Source organism: Triturus cristatus, chromosome 3_2, assembly GCF_964204655.1.
Source record: "Triturus cristatus chromosome 3_2, aTriCri1.1, whole genome shotgun sequence".
NCBI lineage: Eukaryota > Metazoa > Chordata > Amphibia > Caudata > Salamandridae > Triturus > Triturus cristatus.
In genome coordinates this window covers 1,201,023,298-1,201,037,661 of record NC_140584.1, presented here as the reverse complement: position 1 = coordinate 1,201,037,661, position 14,364 = coordinate 1,201,023,298, and positions in this window count along the sequence as shown.

Sequence of the window (14,364 nt, the reverse complement as noted above, 5' to 3'; positions counted from 1 at the left end):
TGTTCCATTCGCTATTTGAATGTTGTTTTTAGCTCAGAATGTATACCATTATGACTTGTGTGGCTGTGTCTTTTATGTTTTTTTTAACCGAAATAAAGAGAATTTGACATCTCAAATGCACCCATCATTATGCCATCCGCCAACTCAGTTGCGCATGGACTTCTGTTCGGAGCCAGGAGTGGGTACAGGTCCTGGACATACCTCCTGCCTTCAGGCAACCCCACTAGGCAAGGCCTTTGGCTCCAGTTTCTACCAATAACCCTATATATAAAGAAATAATGATTCTGTTCCACAGGGTTGCTACATTTTTAAGTCACTGATATCATCTTGTGAAAGTGAAAGAGGACTGATCGAAGGACATCACATTAGGAGAAAGAGGACTGTTCAAACTTCTGCAGCAGCCATCTTGGCAAGATCATATGATTAAAAACTTTCTCAATCCATTCTACTAAATGAGACCTGGTAATCCCCACTGAACAATGGATGGCCTAATTCGATTTGTTTGATTTAGTTTTACCTTTACTATATTGGGGATCCCTTAAGTTGGAGCAAGTCATCACGGCACTATAGCGCATTCTTTAGGTAGGCCTAGCTTATAGGGCAGACCTTTTGGGGATTTTCTACCTATATACTTCAGTACTCTTAACAGACCTCTTGGGCGAGAGTTTCCCCACTCTCCCCAACATGGCTGGGCCCGGCTTGACCCCCACGGGCGACAACTCCTACACCATTGTCAATCCCCCTAATCTCTCCAAAATCGCCGCTAAATCCTTCAAACACTCCATCCTGAAAAGTCATCATGAGAACCTCGTCTCCAAACTGCGATCCAGCGTGGACAAGGGCACAGTCATCAATGACCTCATCTTCTACTCAAGGAGAACGTCCCGTTGGCTCAAAGCCTTCTCGAACCTCCTTAAGGTACACCAAACTAAGAACATTCCGTACGGCAATAAACTCACGATCGCACCATCTGCAAACCTGCGTGCTGACCTCACCATCACTTTATACAAAAACGGCATCATCCTGATCCAAGCTCCACCAAAAGACCTCAATAAATTTGCGGACCTCTACACTCTCCTTAAAAAATATGTGTACGACCCTCCTCCGTCCACGCTCCCCCGCACCTTCCCTTGCCCGATCCCCTAAGGGAGCCTAGCCTTTCACCAACCACCCATGATAGGGCTCCCGACACAGGTCGACCTAGCCCCTCTACCATGCCTCCAGCGCATGCCAACCACGGCATGCCCATACCACTGACCTCCAGCCTGCGAGCTGTTCCCTCTCCTATGGCCACTGAAACTCCCACTAGGGCTCTCGTCTCTAGCCGACCTAGCCAGTCTACCATGCCACCAGATCATGCCAACAGAAGTGTCCCCAAATCTTCAACACCCTGCCCGCAAAAGCCTCCCTCCCATATGGATATTGAAAGCCCAGCAAGGGCTCATGACACTGGTCAACCTAGCCTCACTACTAGGCCAACAGAACACTCCATCAGAATCACTTCCATACCATCGGCCCCCTGCCCGCAAAAGCATCCCTCTTATAGGGAAATTGATACTCTCAACCGCAGAGCTACCAAACTAACCTTGAGCATCCACACCTCCATTCTGGACCTAAAGAACCTCCTGCACCTCACTGAACTCTCTCTTTTGAATTCCCAGGCTCTACCAGAACTCTACCCCCCTTCTTCCTTTGAGCCCCTCCTCCACCCATTACCGCTATCCCTGAGACACCTGCACCCTCGCAAGCAGCCTTGCCACCTCTCGGAGGAAGAAGTTCTGGCCCTCCTCCTTACCCACAAACCTACCCCTGTAATGCCTAGCCCTCTAGACCTCACAGAGGAAGAAGATGTAGACCTCCTCATTAGCTACGAATCAGCCCTGATAACCCCATGCCCCACTGATCTGAGTGATGAACACCCTATCCGCACGGTTGTAACCAACCCCAACAGATCAGCTACCCTCCGCAACAGAGGAGTGGTCAATAGTAACCTAGCGCTAGTTCCCACCTCTGCCCCTACTCACGACACACACTCCGACCCCCCCTCTATCTGGACTCCTAATTAACTGCCGATCAGCGGTAAAGCATGCCTCTGATGTCGCCGATCTCATTCTGAGCCAAAACTCGAACTTAACGATCTTGACTGAATCTTGGCTAGATGAATCCTCATCGCCCTGCCTAGACTTCTTAGTCCCGCCCAACTACAACACCGTTAGGCTGGACAGGCAATCAAAAAAAAAGGGGGAGGCATTGCCTGCATCTACCGCTCTAACCTCCTTTTCACTGAACTTCTGGCTGATCCTACAGACTCCTGCGAATACCTTGCACTCTCCATTTGCAGCAACACCACCCCACTGTGCAGACTGCACATCTTTTTCCACCACCAGGCATGAATGACACTTTCACTGATTACCTCATGGAAATCATCACAGCCAAGACCTCCCATAACTCCAATGACATTTTCCTTGGCAACTTCAACTTGCACTGGGACGACCCTAAGGATCCTTAAGTCAACGCCATCAGAGACTTTTTGTCCGACCAAGCCTTTACCCAAGCCTGCCCTCTGCCAACTCACTCGAAACTGGATCACCGCCAAGGAATCTGCGGTCAAACTCATCTCCATAGATCCAGGCGATTGGTCTGACCACCATGCTATCACCTTCCTTCTGCCTGGCACCTACAAGACATGGACACCGCAACCCGTGATTTCCAAATGATGGGTTAGAGACACCAAGAACCTTGATCATGAGAAATTGGCTGTTTGCTGTGAAACTGACCTCCTCCCCCCCATTTCACCACGGTCGATAACCTCACTGAACATTATTCCACAACTATATACAACATTCTCAATGACCTTGCTCCACTAAAACTAAAAAGAACCCAGATCAAAGACAGGAACCCCTGGTTCAACGGATCCCTCAACAAAGAGAGGAGATCCCTCTGGCAGATAGAAGGGAACTGGAAACAGCACCCGTCAGCAGCCCATCTAAAACTTCTCTGCCAGGCGAGAAATGCCTACAAAAGGAAAATCCTCAACACTTAAAAAAGAATTCTTCAGAACAGACCTGGAGAACACCAAGAATAGACCTTGTAAGCTATTCGATTTGGTCAAACATCAATCCAACAAACTGGCTAAAACCACCAAAGAAACCCCTTTATCGCTAATATTATGCGAGGAATTTTCCTTCTTCTTCTGTGTCAAAATCTCTGCCCTAGGAAAGGAACTCAAGTCTGCAACCTACTCCCACGCTCCGCCAGCTCCACCTTTTCACTCCGCGCTGCCCACCCAGACTTCCCCCAAAAAACAAGCGTACTGGTCCAACTTCAAAGTCTATGACAAACACTCTGTCTCGAAAATTCTATCCTTAAACCCTAACAATCACTTCAATGATCCTTTCCCATCTAACTGCTTAGCCGCCGCTTCTCAGGCTATCATCCATTCTTGGACTACAATAATCAACGCTTCCCTCCTACAGGGAGCGATACTTGACTCTCTTACAGCCGGCCAAGTCGTCCCCATCTTAAAAAAACCTATGCTAGATCCTGCTTCCCCTGATATTTCTAACATCCCACTCCTAGCTAAAGCTCTGGAGAAAGGTGTGCAACAGCAGTTGAGCCTACACATCACTAACTTCCACCTACTAGACGACTTCCAGTCCGGGTTCAGACCTGGACACAACACGGAAACCACCCTCCTCCACATTGTGGATGATGCCCTCCAGGACCTTGACCAAGGCAAAACCTGTCTCCTAATCCTCCTTGACCTATCCTCGGCTTTCGATACGGTTAACCACGAAACAATCCTTAAAGTCCTTAAACTCAGATTGGGCCTGTATGGCACCGTTCTTGAATGGTTTAGGTCCTTCCTCCAGAATCGCTCACAGAGAGTCCTGATCAACAGCAACCTATCCGCTCCCTCTCCGATCACGGTTGGAGTCCCCCAAGGATCAACCCTGTCCCCTACCATCTTTAATCTTTACCTTGAACAGCTCTCAAAGGTGCTACGCACCGCCAACATCTCCTACCCATGTATGCCGACGACACACAGATCTACATTAAAATCACTTCTCCTGAGGACTTGCTCTCCCTGAATGAGGCCTTGAAGCTGCCTGTTCACTGTCTCACCTCTAATCAGCTCAAACTTAACGTGAAAAAACTGAGTTCATTCTAATCTCACCACCCAAAACCAATCCAGAAATTCAAGAATGGATCAAGGCTATCACAGCGCTAAACTGCTCTCCTACCATTGTGGACTCTGCTAAATCCCTTGGAATTACCCTAGACGGCAGACTGAACATGCATGGCCATATCAACTTGATGGCCAAAAGTGCCAGATTTCACCTGAGCTACCATAGAAACCTGAAACATTTCCTTGACACTCCCTGTTGGACTTGGCCCTTTTTGCAGGGTCATCCCTGAACTTTTTGCCTTCCTCCTGTATCTTTTCTGACCTGTTGTTGGCTGTTTTATGACTCTGGGCACTTTACCACTGCTGATCAGTGCTAAAGTGCATATGCTCTCTATTGTAAATTGATGTATGGATTAGTGACTCCATGATTGGATTATTTGATTTCCTGGTCAGACCCTAGTACAGTGCACCATGGGTGCCCAGGGCTTGTAAATCAAATGCTGCTAGTGGGCTTGAAGCGCTGGCTGTGCCACACACAGAAGCAGCTTGTAAAGTGTGTCTGAGGCCTGCCATTGCAGAGCCTGTGTGCAGTCTGTGACTACCATGTTGACTGGGCAAGTGCACCCACCTGCCAGTCCCTAAACCTTCCCTTTTCTTCATATCAGACACCCCTAAGGTAGGCCCAAGGGCAGGGTGCATTGTAAGTATAAGGTAGGACATGCCCTGGTGTGTGTGGCATGTCCTAATAGTGAATTGCAGCCATTTTTGTTTTTCATTATTGCAAGGCTTTCTGTTCCCCATAGGCCAAAAATGGGGAGTTTGATTATAAAATCCTATAATCCTAACTGACCCAGGGAACATGGTCGAAATTCGAGTTTAGTATGTCTGAACTCAGAATGAAAAAATACATCTTTTAGTGAAGTTGGTTTTAACATTCTGTGTTTGAAAAAAACACTTTTAGAATGTAGGTATTTTTTGCCTAACTATCCAAGCCTGCCTCTGCTAGGTTGTGTATTCCTTGTCTGGAGTTTGAGTGACAGGGGCTGGGGAAATTCCAGGAGACAGGGTGAGTCAGCACAGGGCTGAATAGAGCTATCTGCATGTAAATGGGTGGGAGGAGTTGCACTTGCGACTGAATAGGGCTGTGCCTGCCTTCCACAATGCTGGCTCCACCTCCTGTGGTGCATCTGATGGCCCTGGCCCACACTGTCAAAGGAAAGAAGGAGTCCTGTAAACAAGTGCTCCAAGACTGACCAGAACTGGTTTGGACTAGGCAAAGGCCTCTCTGCCTTCAGAGAACAAAGAGAAAATGAGTATAAAAGGGGGGACCCAGACCCCAGAACTTTAGATCACTTCTGGGAAAACAAGAAGAACCTTTGCTGAGGAGAGAGAGACTGCAGGAGGAGACTATCCCTATGCTGTGTGCTGTTTGAGGATTGGCCTGCAGTGATTACCTGATTGCCAAAGAAAGGAGAAAGGACTTTGTGCTACTTTCATTAACTTGTAAGAAGATCTCCAAGGGCTTGAACTAGAGCTTGCCTCCTGCTGAAGTCTCAGGGACAACGGACTTCACCCCCCAGCTTTCCCCTGCCTTCCCTTGCTGAGAATTGAAGTGCCTGCTGTTGAGCTGGGCTTTCTGAGAGACTGCGTGTCGCTGGGAGCTGCAAGCGCGACTCAAGATGAAGAAGCGTGTTGCCGCCGTAGCAGCTGTCGTTGCATCACCTGAGAAGAGTGTCGCCATCGCAGCAGATGCCATCGCATCGCCAGAGAAGCGTGTCGTGGGGCCTGTCGCGGCTCAAGAAGATTCACGAGTTGCCGCACGGCCCTCGGGCGTGCACGCATCACCCCTTTGTTGTCGCAACATCAAGATGACGCCATCTTTGTTTCATTGCACCAGATCTTCATTGCATTACGGCGTTGCTAGCCGCATCGCCACAGAAGTGCAGTAAGCAACCTACGCATCACATCCCCGCGCAGAGAAGATCCGACGCATCACCTCCCCTCTGGTAAGGAACCGACGCATCACCGTCCCCTACGCAGCAGTAGGCAACCGACGCATCACCTCCCTCGGAGTAAGGAACCGATGCATCCCCGTTCTTGCGTGTAAGGAACCGACGTATCACCTTCCCTGCAACTCTTTTGTTGTATAGCGTTACATATCCAAAGGTACATTGAACATAAAGTGTCGCATTTACCATCTTAAGAGAACTAAGCTATTTCTACCATTTTTAAAGTACATTATTGTTGATTGTTGTTGTTTATGGTCTTGTGTTAAATCTTTATAAAAGATACCTATTTTTATAATACAACCTGTGTGGCTTCACTTTGTAGTGTTGTCACTATATTACTGTATGTGTTCACAAATGCTTTACACACTGCCTCTGCGATAAGCCTGTCTGCTCGTGCCAAGCTACCAAGGGGGTGAGCAGGGGTTATTTTAGGAGTGTACCCCCTTACCCTGACTAGACGCAAGGGTCCCTATTTGGTCAAACGTACCTACCTCTGCCAACTAGAGACCCCCAAATCTAACATTGGTGGTCAGCGGTGAGGATTCTGGACTTGTATTTGTGACTCATATACAGTGATTGGTGTACACTACTAGTGAGTGCAGACTGCAGACCAAACGCAACTACATACTATTTTTCCCTGTTTCCCTTTGGAATTTTGTTGTTGAAACTCTGGTTAGTTGTTGCACCTGTTGGGCCTTGTCAAAATGGAAGTCAACTTTTCTCACCTTTACATCTAGAAGATAAGGGAGCTAAAAGTATTTTGCAAGGAGAGGGGGCTACTGTTGCAGGGATTCTGCTTATGCACAGACCTATGCGCAGGAAACCAGGACCTCAGAGAATTGTGGTGTACCAGAAACTCCCCTCAGAACCAAGAACCCCATATACGATTAGCTTAGTGTCCCATTCGTTAGCCTAGATCTAGCTAGGCGGTCCCAATGTATAGACAACCCAGAACATGCGACTTAGATATTTCTCAGGAGTGGTGGGAATCCGAAATACCCGTTTGTACCTATTTAGCAGTCCACAACAGAATAATACAGACACGGTAAAGTTTAAAGAGTTTATTTTATAAACCTCGCGTCCTAAGATGCAGTACTTTGGCTAACACTAGCAGACAAATGGTTAAGATCAGAACCATCAGCATTGTTACAATACCATACAGAATGAAAGGAGCAATCATAATAATAATGACAGTGGTAAACAGCCATACTCCTTTCTCTAGCAACTAATAGGTTATTATACTAATAGAAGGTCTCTTAGGCTAATATGGGGGACCCCATTCCGTATAGATCAGCTTAGTGGAATCACATCACAGGATCAGCTAGGCTCGCTCATGCATCAGCTCTTCTGTTCGAATGAATCTAAAACATTCTGTCCTGCAATATTAAAAGCACTTGTCCTTCAGATATTGGCAGCTGCATGTATGATATGTCTAAAAAGTGGTACGATCAATCTGAACACAACACTCTGCACCGTCTAGTGTCCTAGACTCGTTCTTTACATGATGTACAGACCAAGGTCGCAGCACACTGTTAAGAATGTTAAACAACAAACTGTTATCCTGTAAGGCAAAGTCGAGTAAGCATTTCTAAAATGAATAACATATAACAACAGTGTCGCGTGCAAAGCAGCAGAAACGGCAAGCTGGCTTTCTAACAGTTGGCTCGGTTATGCTAACTTAGTGTTGTAAATAGGGAGTGGCTAACCCATCCTACACCCCCCCTTGATCGGACTACTAACCACTAGGGGCGCACTTATCAAGAACGCAGACTTCAAGTGATATAGAACGGAACCAAGGGCATGAACTATAAGTCCATATAAGGTAAGTGTAAAGTTCGAGAAAGAGAGAAAAAAAATCGTAAAAAGTAAAAACGATGTCCTAGAGAAAAAACCATTAAAAAAAATGTTTAGATGAAAAATAGATATCCATGGATGCACCCTGGCTTGACAATGTAAAACAGTCAATCCATCAAGGTATATGCACCGTAAGTTGCAACAGCTTCCAAGAGGAAATCATTGGAGCGTTCCGCAAAAGTATCTGCCATCCAATTTAGCAAGGGAAAGGAACACACGTGTTCTTCAATTATTGGAGCATCCAACACCATAACAGGACAACTGTCAGTATCCTCGATATAGCTCCGTTCAAGGAATTCAATAGCGGCCTCTCCGACGTCCCAGTTACCAAGGACTCCTTGCGTAGCACCCAAGGCCATAAACCCAATACCAGAACAGGCAAACTCATGATCCACTAAGGGACACATTAGTTCATCAAAATCCGGGTCAGGCGACACCAAGTTTGACAGACACAAGTCCAGAGCCCACTGGAAGAGACAATCTAGGCAATGAAAGACAGGTTGCACACAAGTAAAAACAGGAAACCGGAATGACAATCCATACTTGACGCTTAAGGTCGCCAGAGGTAAAGTGCCATAGTAATCAAGCATCCGGCTACAAAGATGGAGCAGGCGGAGCATGCTGTCTTGTAACACTAGGCGTGCAGCCATAACGAAGTGCGCAGATCAACAAGAGGATCCCGGCCACAAGAGTGAGGAGCAAGGGAAACCCTCCGAAGACACTTGAAAAAATAGAATGTAAAAACTCAGGGATCACACCAAAAATAGTTTGGAAAGATGTCACGAGGCCTGAGCCCACAATTTTAAAAAAATGAACAAGGCCAGTCGTAGACGAAGCATTAAAGATAGTCTGTATCAACGTTCCAAAATGTAGGGGGAGGTCAGTATTTAAAAGAGCCTGTACCTCAGTGCGTGTGTTTGCTATGTGAAGAAGAAATGTTTCATAGGACAGGACGAAGTCGAAGCGACTTCTTTCTGAGACAAAACAGCTCTTCTTCTACTCATCCTGTTGAACTCTGCGTTCAAGGTTGGAATCGCAGGCCAGATGGATATATCGAGCCTGCCGTGCGGGGGTGGGAAAAGGACGTTATTACAGCAAACCACCCTTTGCGAAACAGTGACTATGTAAGGAATACCCACTAGCATCCCACGGCAAGCTTCATTATTTAAAAGCAAATAACTACCGTTGGCAAGCAGCTTAAAAGAAGACGTTATAACTGGCATTGGAATCCCTTTTAGGACACAAGCTAAATTAGGAGCGTGTATATTGCAAGCGCCATGTAATTGTATATGTCTACAAACCACAGAATGATCAGGAGCGGAAGTGCATTCTTCACCTTTTAAGTAAACCTCCTTGCCATCCCTCACACATCTATATGTGAAAGGAAGTGACCAAACTTCGTGCAGGAAGGCATTACCAAGCTGTTCATATCTGCCTATGGCATAATGCTTCATGCACGAACTGAACTTAAACAGAGAAAAAGGTAACGTGATCAATCCGTGTACAAGCCACACAGCCGAATTTAACTCAGCAATAGAAAAAGGCAAAGGTTCTACCTTCTCAATGTGCAGTAATGCGTACGTTGCGTCTTTCATGGACATGAACTGCTGTTTAGCGGTCAAATTAAAAGGAAGGAACAACGAAGACGTATTCATGTAATCCCAAGGGACTTTCCCTGCTTTTAACGTTTGCAAGGTCCATGCAAACTGCATAATTGAACGCAACTGATTTTGACCATGATATAACACAGACACATCATCTTGCACAATGTCTACGACAGATGAAACAATATTATCTAATGTATAAATTCTAGAAGACAAGGTGTTAATACTATTATCTATAACAGCCAATACTTTCTCCATATTGGCCTGGTCAATAGCACGTAGCCTGGAAGCAGCTTCAATTTGCGATAACTTCCAAACTTCGTTGTAAATAGCATAAACCCATCTCTTGGACCTGCCAGTCGCAGGACCCTTAATAAAAATCATTTAAATCTATTTTGTCATTTAACCGTGATAAATGAAGCTTAACTGAAGCTAATCTGGAATGTTGTAACCATGACTGGCATAACTTACCTACCGAGTAGGTAGTTACCGTGTGTGACGATGGAAAACGAGGGTCTACTCTAAGTTGTGTATACCCTGGTGTCAAATCCAGAAACCGACGTTGACAGGAATCTGAACCCGTCTGCCATACCAACCACCCTTTGGGATCTATTGCTGAAATATTGAAGGTGGTGTTGGAGACGAGGGACTGCAACATAGTAAGGGACAGATCTGTGTGATTCTCCCAATTAGGATAAGCACCCAGATCCGGGATTGTGGGGGAATTCAATATTTTAGATATAGCCAATCCAAAACAGGTGGTCTGAAAAATAGATGAATTTAAAAATAACATATGATTTGGGATAAGACAGGCACGATGCAAAGCTTCTGTTCCTTGTACCTGCCACGGTTTAGTTCCCCAAACCGATTTAAGATCGACAGTAGCTTTCCATAGGTCATAACCTCCAATAGCCAATTCATCCATAAAGGATTTGGAATATAATAATTTGGTGTGTGTCAGTCTAACCTTAGACGCTGGTTCCACCACCACCTTAAAATAAAAAGAGGCAGGGTGAGACACACTAAAATCCGAAAAGTATGTGAATTTTTTCACTAAAGTGGCAGAGCTGCCAGGCATAGGGACAGGACAATGTTCCCACTGAGTGAAATTAACAAAATTTCGAAAGGTATTTGCTCTGTGTAGGAAATGTGTGCCATAATGTTGATAGCAAAATTGTTTATCGTAATTTGCAGTATTTAAATACAAATCTTCAGCATCAAATGCAGCATAATATTTCAAATCAGAAAACAGTGCTTCTATCGCTTGCACATCCCCATCATCTGATCGGATGTTCTGTTTAACTACATCACCCATAGAAACACAAAAAACAGTGGGCACATTAATCACTTCGGTGGGACCATGAATTTGAAAGTTCACAGCATCCCAAGCAATTCCATCACGTACAGGCCAGGCGGTGATGTTCACAAAAGTCTAGTCCCTTTTCATGATGCGTGATGAGGAGTGGGGGGCCAAAGTTCCAGCAATTAATCGAATTGTAGATCGTTCATTCAGGTAGTGTCCATTGATCAGTTTAAAAAACACTATCACAAAGCCTATGGTCATGAACAAAAAAATACATATTGTAGGAGAGTAGGGTCTGCTTTCTATGTTCACCCCCACTTTTTGCTTTTGCTTTACTGGTTTTCGACTTAGATGTGGCTGTGGGCCTGCTAATCAGACCCACAGCCCTGCTGTTCTCTCTCTAAATTAATACTATGTACTTTAGGTGCATAACCCATTTGGATAAGGGTCACCTTATTGGCCCCTGTACAGTGTACCTTAGGTACCCAGGGCATAGGTGTATCCTAGGCCTACCAGGGGCTGCAGCATGTATTATGCCACCCCTGGCCTGGCCTTCCATTATGACACAACTGGCTGATCACTCAGCTGGGGCAGGGTCGTGTAATCACCCCTTGCTTAGGTGTAGTATTCCTATACCTACCTTATATATAGACACATGTGTACCTATCAGCCACTCCTATGGCAGGCCTTAACAATCCTGGAGGCAGAGTGCTTGGTAACATTTGAGATGGTGCTCTAGCATGAGCTGAGCCTGTCTGCAGCTTTCGGACCCATGTCCTTATAGCTGTTCTATGATATAGCCTACCATATACTCTTAAAGTTCCTTATAATCTTAAACGGTTATAGTAAATATGGTTTGGCTTTATCAAAACATGTTGTGTAAGGTGTCTAACGCTTTGGAATAATACCCCCATCCCATTTCTGGGGATGAGGATATTATCCCTCCCTTCTAGAGGGAGAAGACATGTTGTAACCTACTTACCCGGTTAAAGTTAACCAGAGCCCCAGCATCACAAAATGGATGCTGCTGCCACGACACAAGTCTGACCTCCTGCTGCTGGGAGTGATCCCGGCACGGGAGGCTTGGACAATAGGTTTCCTGCCTTGGGAGGTGCGAGCACCACCCCAGACAGGCCTTAGTGTATTGGGGCAGGGAGGGATGAAAGAAACGAGACACTGCCTGGGGCACACAAGGTGTCCCATGCATAGTCCAGTTCAAACCGGTGCTGGGGCACTCCAGCCCCAGTCCTGGCGCGAAACTGGACAAAGGGAAGGGGGTGTAACCACCCCCCTCCCAGGTCCCACCAATAAGGCGTGACCTAGCAGGCAACCCAGCCCCCCAGATTAGTATAAGAGTGGTAGCTGGGCCCCAGGAGATTAGATTATCCTGAACCTGCATCTTGAACAGAAACTCTGGACCTTCGACATTCAACGAAAGAAGAAGACTGAAGAATCTCCCTTGTAGCCAAGGAGTGGCTACCCTGTGCAGGCACCATCAAGAGACTTACCCTTTGCTTTGCTGAAGTTCTACGAGGGACCGACTGCAGAGCCCGACAAGAGCCTTGACTTCCAGACTTCTCCGACCCTGATCCACATCCAGAGCCGAGCTGAGATCCGTGGAGGCGACGAGAGACGTGGGACCGGCTACCTGGGAAAAGTGGCGAGTATCTTCCAGCGCAGCTTCTGAGGTACCCTCGAAGTTGTGCACCGGGGATTGAGAAGCCCCAACCCCAAGCACCAACTGCACCGAAGATCAGCCCCCCACACTCCACGAGTCCTGCGTGGGGCCCTTCTGCATTTTCCTGCTTGCCGCGTCTGTAATGTTGCTTGCCCGTTGGCTAGCGGCCTTTGCGACGACACACCTTTAAATCTTCACTGCTGGTTTGGCTCCTCCAGACTGGCTCCAGCTTCTTTGCAAAAGAGAAGCACCCCAGACCTTCCTGGTCTGCACCAGAAGCAAGTCCTCCGTTCTTCGTGGGTTCCGCTTGCCAAGGCTTGGTGAGTCCTAGTTCGACTTCGACGCCGCCGACAGCAAGTGCCTTCGTGGGACAGCTCGCCTCCTGGTCCTGGTCGTCCTCGACGTCTCCTGGTACCCGTGGCTGCTGCGACAAGCTTCACCTCTTCACCTGCAATCTTCACGACATCGCCTAGTTCCTTCCTGGTTCCACGTGGTCACTGGCTAGTGACCTTGACTCTGTCCCTTCTGCTTGCAGGTATCCTTCCGTCTTGATCCCGGCCTTGGGATCCACCGGACACTCTGCACTGACTGCCTGTCAGCAACTTTCCTTCAGGCATCCATAGAAGTCCACGACGAAACCCGACGCAAGTTCACACCTGTGCACCCGCAGCCTGTGGGCTAGGTAACTTGGGTACTTTGGTGCTCACAAGGGTAGTGACTATCCTAGGGTCTAGTTTCCGAGTCTCGACTTTCTAGTTGCTCCAGAAGTGTCCTAAAACTGCTTATTTCAAAACTGTACTATTTCTATCGATTATACGCATTACGCGTGAGTGTTTCCACTCTGCACCTGAATCCCGTGGGCCTCCCACTTCCTAACTGTTGGTAGTGTAGTGTAGCCCCAGCGATTCCCCAGGCCTAGGCCTATCCTATTTCCGTAACAGTGATCCTTATACCACTTCTTTAGTATATGGTTTGCGTGGCCCCTAGGGCCTAACTGTATTACTTACCTGTGTGACTTAAGGTATGCTTTTTTTTTTTTTTTTTAAACACTTTATTAACACATACAAAAACATAAATGCACCTTGCCTCAATACATCATATTCCAACGCAGTATCACCATTAACATAGTGTCCTTTCCAGACAATCCACAAAAATCAGTATCCCTGCACCTCCCACCTGTGATAGCCACCCCCCGTCTCCACCCGCCCTCCCATCCATTCCACCTCCCGCCCCTCCTCAGGCTGCGAGAAGGGTACGACTTCAGCCTCTGTCACTCAGCTCGGACTCTGAGTCCGCCACCGGGGGTTCACAGATATTGCCTCTAAACGTGTTCCGTTTTCCCCAAATTCGTTGGACTTAATGTATGCTTGAATAAGACTGTGTTGTACTTACCTCGAATCTCATAAAGAGTGCTGAGGATTTGACTAGAATAAATACACTTTATTTTATATATATATCTGTTGTGGTGTCCTTTCATTTGGTATTCAAGGGATTATATATGGTATCACAGCTGTCTTCACATGCCATTCAGAGTTTAGCCTAAGACTGCTCTTGTCCATGCTACCACTAGGATAGCTGGTCTATAAGGTTGACTTTACAACCAATCACCATAAGGGTTGTTTGGACTGATATAAGGTGTATACTAGAACTAGTGACATCATACATCAGGCCAACTTCTCACATTGGTGAGCAGCGGTTGGGATCTGAGCTTGCTGTTTTAATACCATTGTAATCTTGAGATACTAAATTGAAAGATCACACTGATATTGTTTAGGTACATATAACAT